Raw genomic sequence first — 7,141 nt, forward strand, 5'->3', positions numbered from 1 at the left:
TTTTAGAAGTAGGATGTATCTCATGGATGCCTGGTGCACGAAATTGTGATAATCAACAATGGCACCAAAAACTTGGTAGCGCTCTCAAACGTGAATCACACTTTGTCACAACTTCGCACAACTAACCAGCAAGTGCACTGGGTCGTCCAAGTAATAAACCTTACGTGAGTAAGGGTCGATCCCACAGAGATTGTTGGTATGAAGCAAGCTATGGTCTTCCTGTAAATCCCAGTTAGGCAGATTCAAATGGTTATAAAGGTTTCTTGTAATTCATTGATGAGATTTTCAGATAAGTGTATGGAGATGCTTGTCCCTTCTGAATCTCTACTTTCCTACTACTTTCATCCAATCCTTTATACTCCTTTCCATGGCATGCTATATGTAGGGCATCACCGTTGTTAATGGCTACTTCCCATCCTCTCAGTGAAAATGGTCCAATGCTCTTGTCACAGCACGGCTAATCATCTGTCGGTTCTCGATCATGTCGGAATAGAATCCATTGATTCTTTTGCGTCTGTCACTACGCCCAACAATCGCGAGTTTGAAGCTCGTCACAGTCATTCAATCCCTGAATCCTACTCGGAATACCACAAACAAGGTTTAGACTTTTTGGATTCCCAAGAATGGCCACAAAAGGGTTCTAGCTTATACCACGAAGATCCTGATTAAGGAATCCAAGAGATACACGCTCGTTCTAAGGTAGAACAGAAGTGGTTGTCAGTCACGCGTTCATAGGTGAGAATGATGATGAGTGTCACGGATCATCACATTCATCATGTTGAAGTGCAGTGAATATCTAAGAATAAGAATAAGCATGAATTGAATAGAAAATAGTAATAATTGCATTAATACTCGAGGAATAGCAGAGCTCCACACCCTTAACCTATGGTGTGTAGAAACTCCACCGTTGAAAATACATAAGTGATGGTCCAGGCATGGCCGAATGGCCAGCCCCCCCTTTGAATAATCAAAAGACCAAATGGTCAAAATACTAGACGTCAAAAGATTAGACGTCAAAAGATTCGACACTAGTACAATAGTAAAAAGTTCTATTTATACTAAACTAGCTACTAAGGTTTACAGAAATAAGTCAAAGTGCAGAAATCCACTTCCGGGGCTCACTTGGTGTGTGCTTGGGCTGAGCTTGAGCTTTACACGTGCGGAGGCTTTTCTTGGAGTTAAACGCCAAGTTGTAACGTGTTTTTGGCGTTTAACTCTGGTTCGTGACGTGTTTCTGGCGTTTTACTCCAGAATACAGCATGAAACTGGCGTTGGACGCTAGTTTGCATCGTCTAAACATGAATAAAGTATAGACTATTACATATTATTGGAAAGCCCTGGATGTCTACTTTCTAACGCAATTGAGAGCGTGCCATTTGGAGTTCTGTAGCTCCATAAAATTCATTTCGAGTACAGAGATGTCAGAATCCAACAACATCAGCAGTCATTTGTCAGCCTAAATCAGATTTTTGCTCAGGTCCCTCAATTTCAGCCAGAAAATATCTAAAATCACAAAAAAACACACAAACTCATAGTAAAGTCCAAAAATGTGAATTTTGCATAAAAACTAATGAAAACATCCCTAAAAGTAGCTAGATCCTACTAAAAACTACCTAAAAATAATGCCAAAAAGCATATAAATTATCCGCTCATCACAACACAAAACTTAAATTGTTGCTTGTCCCCAAGCAACTGAGAATCAAATAGGATAAAAATAAGAGAATATACTATAAATCTCAAAATATCAATGAATATTAGTTCTAATTAGATAAGCGGGACTTGTAGCTTTTTGCTTCTGAACAGTTTTGGCATCTCACTTTTTCCTTTGAAGTTTAGAATGATTGGCATCTATAGGAACTTAGAATTTCAGATAGTGTTATTGATTCTCCTAGTTAAGTATGTTGATTCTTGAACACAACTACTTTTATGAGTCTTGGCCGTGGCTCTAAGCACTTTGTTTTCCAGTATTACCACCGGATACATACAAGCGACAGACACATGACTGGGTGAACCTTTTCAGATTGTGACTAAGCTTTGCTAAAGTCCCCAGTTAGAGGTGTCCATAGCTCTTAAGCACACTCTTTTTGCTTTGGATCACGACTTTAACCACTTAGTCTCAAGCTTTTCACTTGGACTTACATGCCACAAGCACATGGTTAGGGACAGCTTGATTTAGCCGCTTAGGCCTGGATTTTATTTTCTTGGGCCCTCCTATCCATTGATGCTCAAAGCCTTGGATCCTTTTTACCCTTGTCTTTTGGTTTTAAGGGCTATTGGCTTTTTGCTCTTGCCTCTTGGTTTAAAGAGCTATTGGCTTTTTCTGCTTGCTTTTTCTTTTTCTTTCTATTTTTTTGCCACTTTTTTCTTTTTTTTCGCAAGCTTTTGCTTTTTCACTGCTTTTTCTTGCTTCAAGAATCAATTTCATAAATTTTCAGATTATCAATAACATTTCTCTTTTTCATCATTCTTTCAAGAGCCAACAATTTTAACATTCATAAACAACAAGATAAAAAATATGCATTGTTCAAGCATTCATTCAGAGAACAAAAAGTATTGTCACCACACCAATATAATTAAACTAATTTCAAGGATGAATCCGAAAACTCATGTACTTCTTGTTCTTTTGTATTAAAAATATTTTTCATTTAAGAAAGGTGAAGGATTCATGGAATTATTCATAGCCTTAAGACATAGTTACTAAACACTAATGATCATGTAATAAAGACACAAACATAGACAAACATATAGCATAAAATCGAAAACAGCAAATAAATAAACAAGGAGATTAAGGAATGAGTCCACCTTAGTGTGGGTGGCGTCTCCTTCTTGAAGGACCAATGATGTCCTTGAGCTCCTCTATGTCTCTTCCTTACCTTTGTTGCTCCTCCATCATAGCTCTTTGATCTTCTCTAATCTCATTGAGAATGATGGAGTGCTCTTGGTGTTCCACCCTTAATTGGTTCATGTCATGACTCAATCCTTCTAGAGAAGTGTTGAGTTGTTCGCAATAGTTGTTTGGAGGAAAATACATCCCTTGAGGCATCTCAGGGATTTCTTGATGATGAGCTTCCTCATGTGTCTCTTGAGATTCATGAATGGGCTCTCTTGTTTGCTCCATCCTCTTCTTAGTGATGGGCTTGTCCTCTTCAATGAGGATGTCTCCTTCTATGACAACTCCAGCTAAGTAGCATAGATGACAAATGAGATGAGGAAAAGCTAGCCTTGCCAAGGTGGAGGGCTTTTTGGCTATTTTGTAGAGTTATAGAGAGATGACTTCATGAATTTCTACTTCCTCTCCAATCATGATGCTATGGATCATGATGGCCCGATCCACAGTTACTTCGGATCGGTTGTTAGTGGGGATGATGCTATGGATCATGATGGCCACAGGCTTAAGGTCCAGTCTTCTCAATTGAATCGGCTTGCCTTTTGAGTCTCTTTTCCATTGAACTCCTTCCACATATACGTCCATGAGGACTTGGTCCAACCTTTTATCGAAGTTGACCCTTCTAGTGTAGGGGCGTGCATCTTCTTGCATCATAGGCAAGTTGAACACCAACCTTATATTTTCCGGACTGAAATCTAAGTATTTTCCCCGAACCATTGTAAGATAATTCTTTGGATTCGGGTTCATACTTTGATCATGGTTCCTAGTGATCCATGCATTAGCATAGAACTCTTGAACCATTAATATTCTGACTTGTTGAATGGGGTTGGTCAGAACTTCCCAACCTCTTCTTTGGATCTCATGTCGGATCTCTGGATACTCATTTTTCTTGAGCATGAAAGGGACCTCAGGGATCACCTTCTTCTTGGCTACAACTTCATAGAAGTGGTCTTGATGGACCTTTGAGATGAATCTCTCCATCTCCCATGACTCAGAGGTGGAAGCTTTTGTCTTCCCTTTTCCTTTTCTAGAGGTTTCTCCAGCCTTAGGTGCCATAAGTGGTTATGAAAAAACAAAAAAGCTATGCTTTTACCACACCAAACTTAGAATGTTGCTCGTCCTCGAGCAAAAGAAAAGAAATAATAGAAGAAGAAGAAGAAGATATGGAGGAGAGGGAGAGATGTGTGGGTTCGGTCAAAGGGGAGAAGAGAGGGTTGTGTTGTGTGAAAATGAAGAAGGATGGAGGGTTTTATATAGTGGAAGGAGAGGGTATTAGGTTCGGTCATTTAGGGTGGGTTTGGGTGGGAAAGAGATTTTGAATTTAAAGGTAGGTGGGGTTTATGGGTAAGAGTGGATGGATGTGAGTGGTGAAGAGGTGATGGGGAAGAGAGATTGAGGTGATTGGTGAAGGGTTTTTGGGGAAGAGTGTTATTGGGTTGTGTGAAGAAGAGAGAGGGTGAGTTGAGGTAGGTGGGGATCCTGTGGGGTCCACAAATCCTAAGGTGATCCTGTGGGGTCCACAGATCTTGAGGTGTCAAGGATTTATCATTCTTGCACCAATTAGGCGTGTAAAACACCCTCTTCATGCAATCCTGGCGTTTAACGCCAGATTGATGCTTGTTTCTGGCGTTAAACGCCAGCTCTATGCTTGTTTTGGGCGTTCAACGCCAGTCTGCAGCGTGTTTCTGGCGTTGAATGCCAGTTCCATGCTTGTTTCTGGCGTTTAACGCCAGCTCTCCTCAGGGTGTAATCCTGGCATTTAATCACCAGACTGTTGCTTGTTTCTGGCGTTCAACGCCAGATTCATGCTCTGTTCTGGTGTTAAACACCAGCCAGATGCTCTTTACTGGCGTTTAAACGCCAGTAAGCTCTTCCTCCAGGGTGTGCTGTCTCCTCTGCTATTTTTTATTCTGTTTTTAATTTTAGTATTTGTTTTGTGACTCCACATGATCATGAACCTAATAAAACATAAAAGAACAATAAAAATATAAATAAATAAAAATTGGGTTGCCTCCTAATAAGCGCTTCTTTAATGTCAATAGCTTGACAGTGAGCTCTCATGGAGCTTTACATATGTCCAGAGCATTGTTGGGACCTCCCAACACCAAACTTAGAGTTTGAATATGGGGGTTCAACACCAAACTTAGAGTTTGGTTGTGGCCTCCCAACACCAAACTTAGAGTTTGATTGCGGGGGCTTTTTTTGTCTCTGTATTGAGATAAGCTTATCGTGCCTCTTTTTCGTGTTTACAGATGGATACCTTTGGGCCTTAAACACAAGGTAGTCCCCATTCAATTGAAGGACTAATTCTCCTCTGTTAACATCAATCACAGCTCCTGCTGTGGCTAGGAAGGGTCTTCCAAGGATGATGCATTCATTATCTTCCTTCCTAGTGTCTAAGATTATGAAATCAACAGGGATGTAAAGGCCTTTAACCTTCACTAACACGTCCTCTACCATTCCATAAGCTTGTCTTATTGACTTGTCTGCATCTCTAATGACAAAGTGGCAGCTTGTACCTCAAAGATTCCCAGTTTCTCCATTACAGAGCGTGGCATAAGATTTATAACTGACCCCAGGTCACACAGAGCTTTCTCAAAGGTCATGGTGCACATGGTGCAGGGTATTAAGAATTTACCAGGATCTTGTTTCTTTTAAGGTAGAGTTTGCTGAACCCATCTATCTAGTTCACTAATGAGGAAGGGAGGTGTATCTTCCCAAGTCTCATTACCAAACAACTTGGCATTCAGCATCATGATAGCTCCTAGATATTGAGCAACTTGCTCTCCAGTTACATCTTTATCCTCTTCAGAGGAAGAATAGTTGTCAGAGCTCATGAATGGCAGAAGGAGGTTTAATGGAATCACTATGGTCTCTATATGAGCCTCAGATTCCTTTAGGTCCTCAATAGGGGACTCCTTCTTGTTTGGGAGACGTCCCATGAGGTCTTCCTTATTGGGATTCACGTCCTCCCCTTCCTCTCTAGGTTCGGCCATTTTGATTATGTTAATGGCCTTGCACTCTCTTTTCGGATTCTCTTCAGTATTGCTGGGAGATTACTATGAGGAGTTTCAGTGATTTTCTTACTCAGCTGGCCCACTTGTGCCTCCAAATTTCTAATGGATGACCTTGTTTCACTCATGAAACTTAAAGTGGCCTTAGACAGATCAGAGACTATATTTGCTAAGCTAGAGGAGCTCTGCTCAGAATTCTCTGTCTGTTGCTGAGAAGATGATGGAAAAGGCTTGCTATTGCTAAGCCTGTTTCTTCCACCATTATTAAAGCCTTGTTGGGGCTTTTGTTAATCCTTCCATGAGAAGTTTGGATGATTTCTCCAAGAAGAGTTATAGGTGTTCCCATAGGGTTCACCCATGTAATTCACCTCTGCCATTGCAGGGTTCTCAGGATCATAAGCTTCTTCTTCAGAAGATGCCTCTTTAGTACTGTTGGATGCATTTTGCCATCCATTCAGACTTTGAGAAATCATGTTGAATTGCTGAGTCAACATTTTGTTCTGATCCAATATGGCATTCAGAGCATCAATTTCAAGAACTCTCTTCCTCTGAGGTGTCCCATTACTCACAGAATTCCTCTCAGAAGTGTACATGAATTGGTTATTTGCAACCATGTCAATGAGTTCTTGAGCTTCTGCAGGCATTTTCTTTAGGTGAATGGATCCACCTGCAGAATGGTCCAGTGACATCTTAGAGAACTCAAATAGACCATAATAGAATATATCCAAAATGGTCCACTCTGAAAGCATGTCAAAAGGACACCTTTTGGTCATCTGCTTGTATCTTTCCCAAGCTTCATAGAGGGATTCACCATCTTTTTGTTTGAAGTCTGAACATCCACTCTAAGCTTGCTCAGCTTTTGAGGAGGAAAGAACTTAGCCAAGAAGGCCGTGACCAGCTTATCCCAAGAGTCTAGGCTATCTTTAGGTTGTGAGTCCAACCATGTTCTAGCTCTGTTTCTTACAGCAAAAGGAAAAAGCATGAGCCTATAGACTTCAGGATCTACTCCATTCGTCTTTATAGTCTCACAGATATGCAAGAACTAAGTTAAAAACTGATAGGGATCTTCTGATGGAAGTCCATGAAACTTGCAGTTCTGTTGCATTAGAGCAACTAGTTGAGGTTTCAGCTCAAAATTATTTGCTCCAATGGCAGGGATTAAGATGCTTCTTCCATCAAACTTGGAAGTAGGTGAAGTATAATCACCAAGCATCCTCCTTGCATTATTATTTTTGGCTGC

The 7,141-nt window shown here is 40.6% G+C and overlaps 1 non-coding gene across 1 annotated transcript; it reads left to right on the forward strand.

Moving 5' to 3' along the window:
- Positions 1 to 6,644: 6,644 nt before the first annotated feature.
- Positions 6,645 to 6,751, forward strand: LOC112793092 (small nucleolar RNA R71). The gene has a single exon (XR_003197801.1). It is a non-coding gene; the product is annotated as a small nucleolar RNA R71 (small nucleolar RNA).
- Positions 6,752 to 7,141: the final 390 nt, after the last annotated feature.

Source organism: Arachis hypogaea, chromosome 3 (assembly GCF_003086295.3).
Source record: "Arachis hypogaea cultivar Tifrunner chromosome 3, arahy.Tifrunner.gnm2.J5K5, whole genome shotgun sequence".
NCBI lineage: Eukaryota > Viridiplantae > Streptophyta > Magnoliopsida > Fabales > Fabaceae > Arachis > Arachis hypogaea.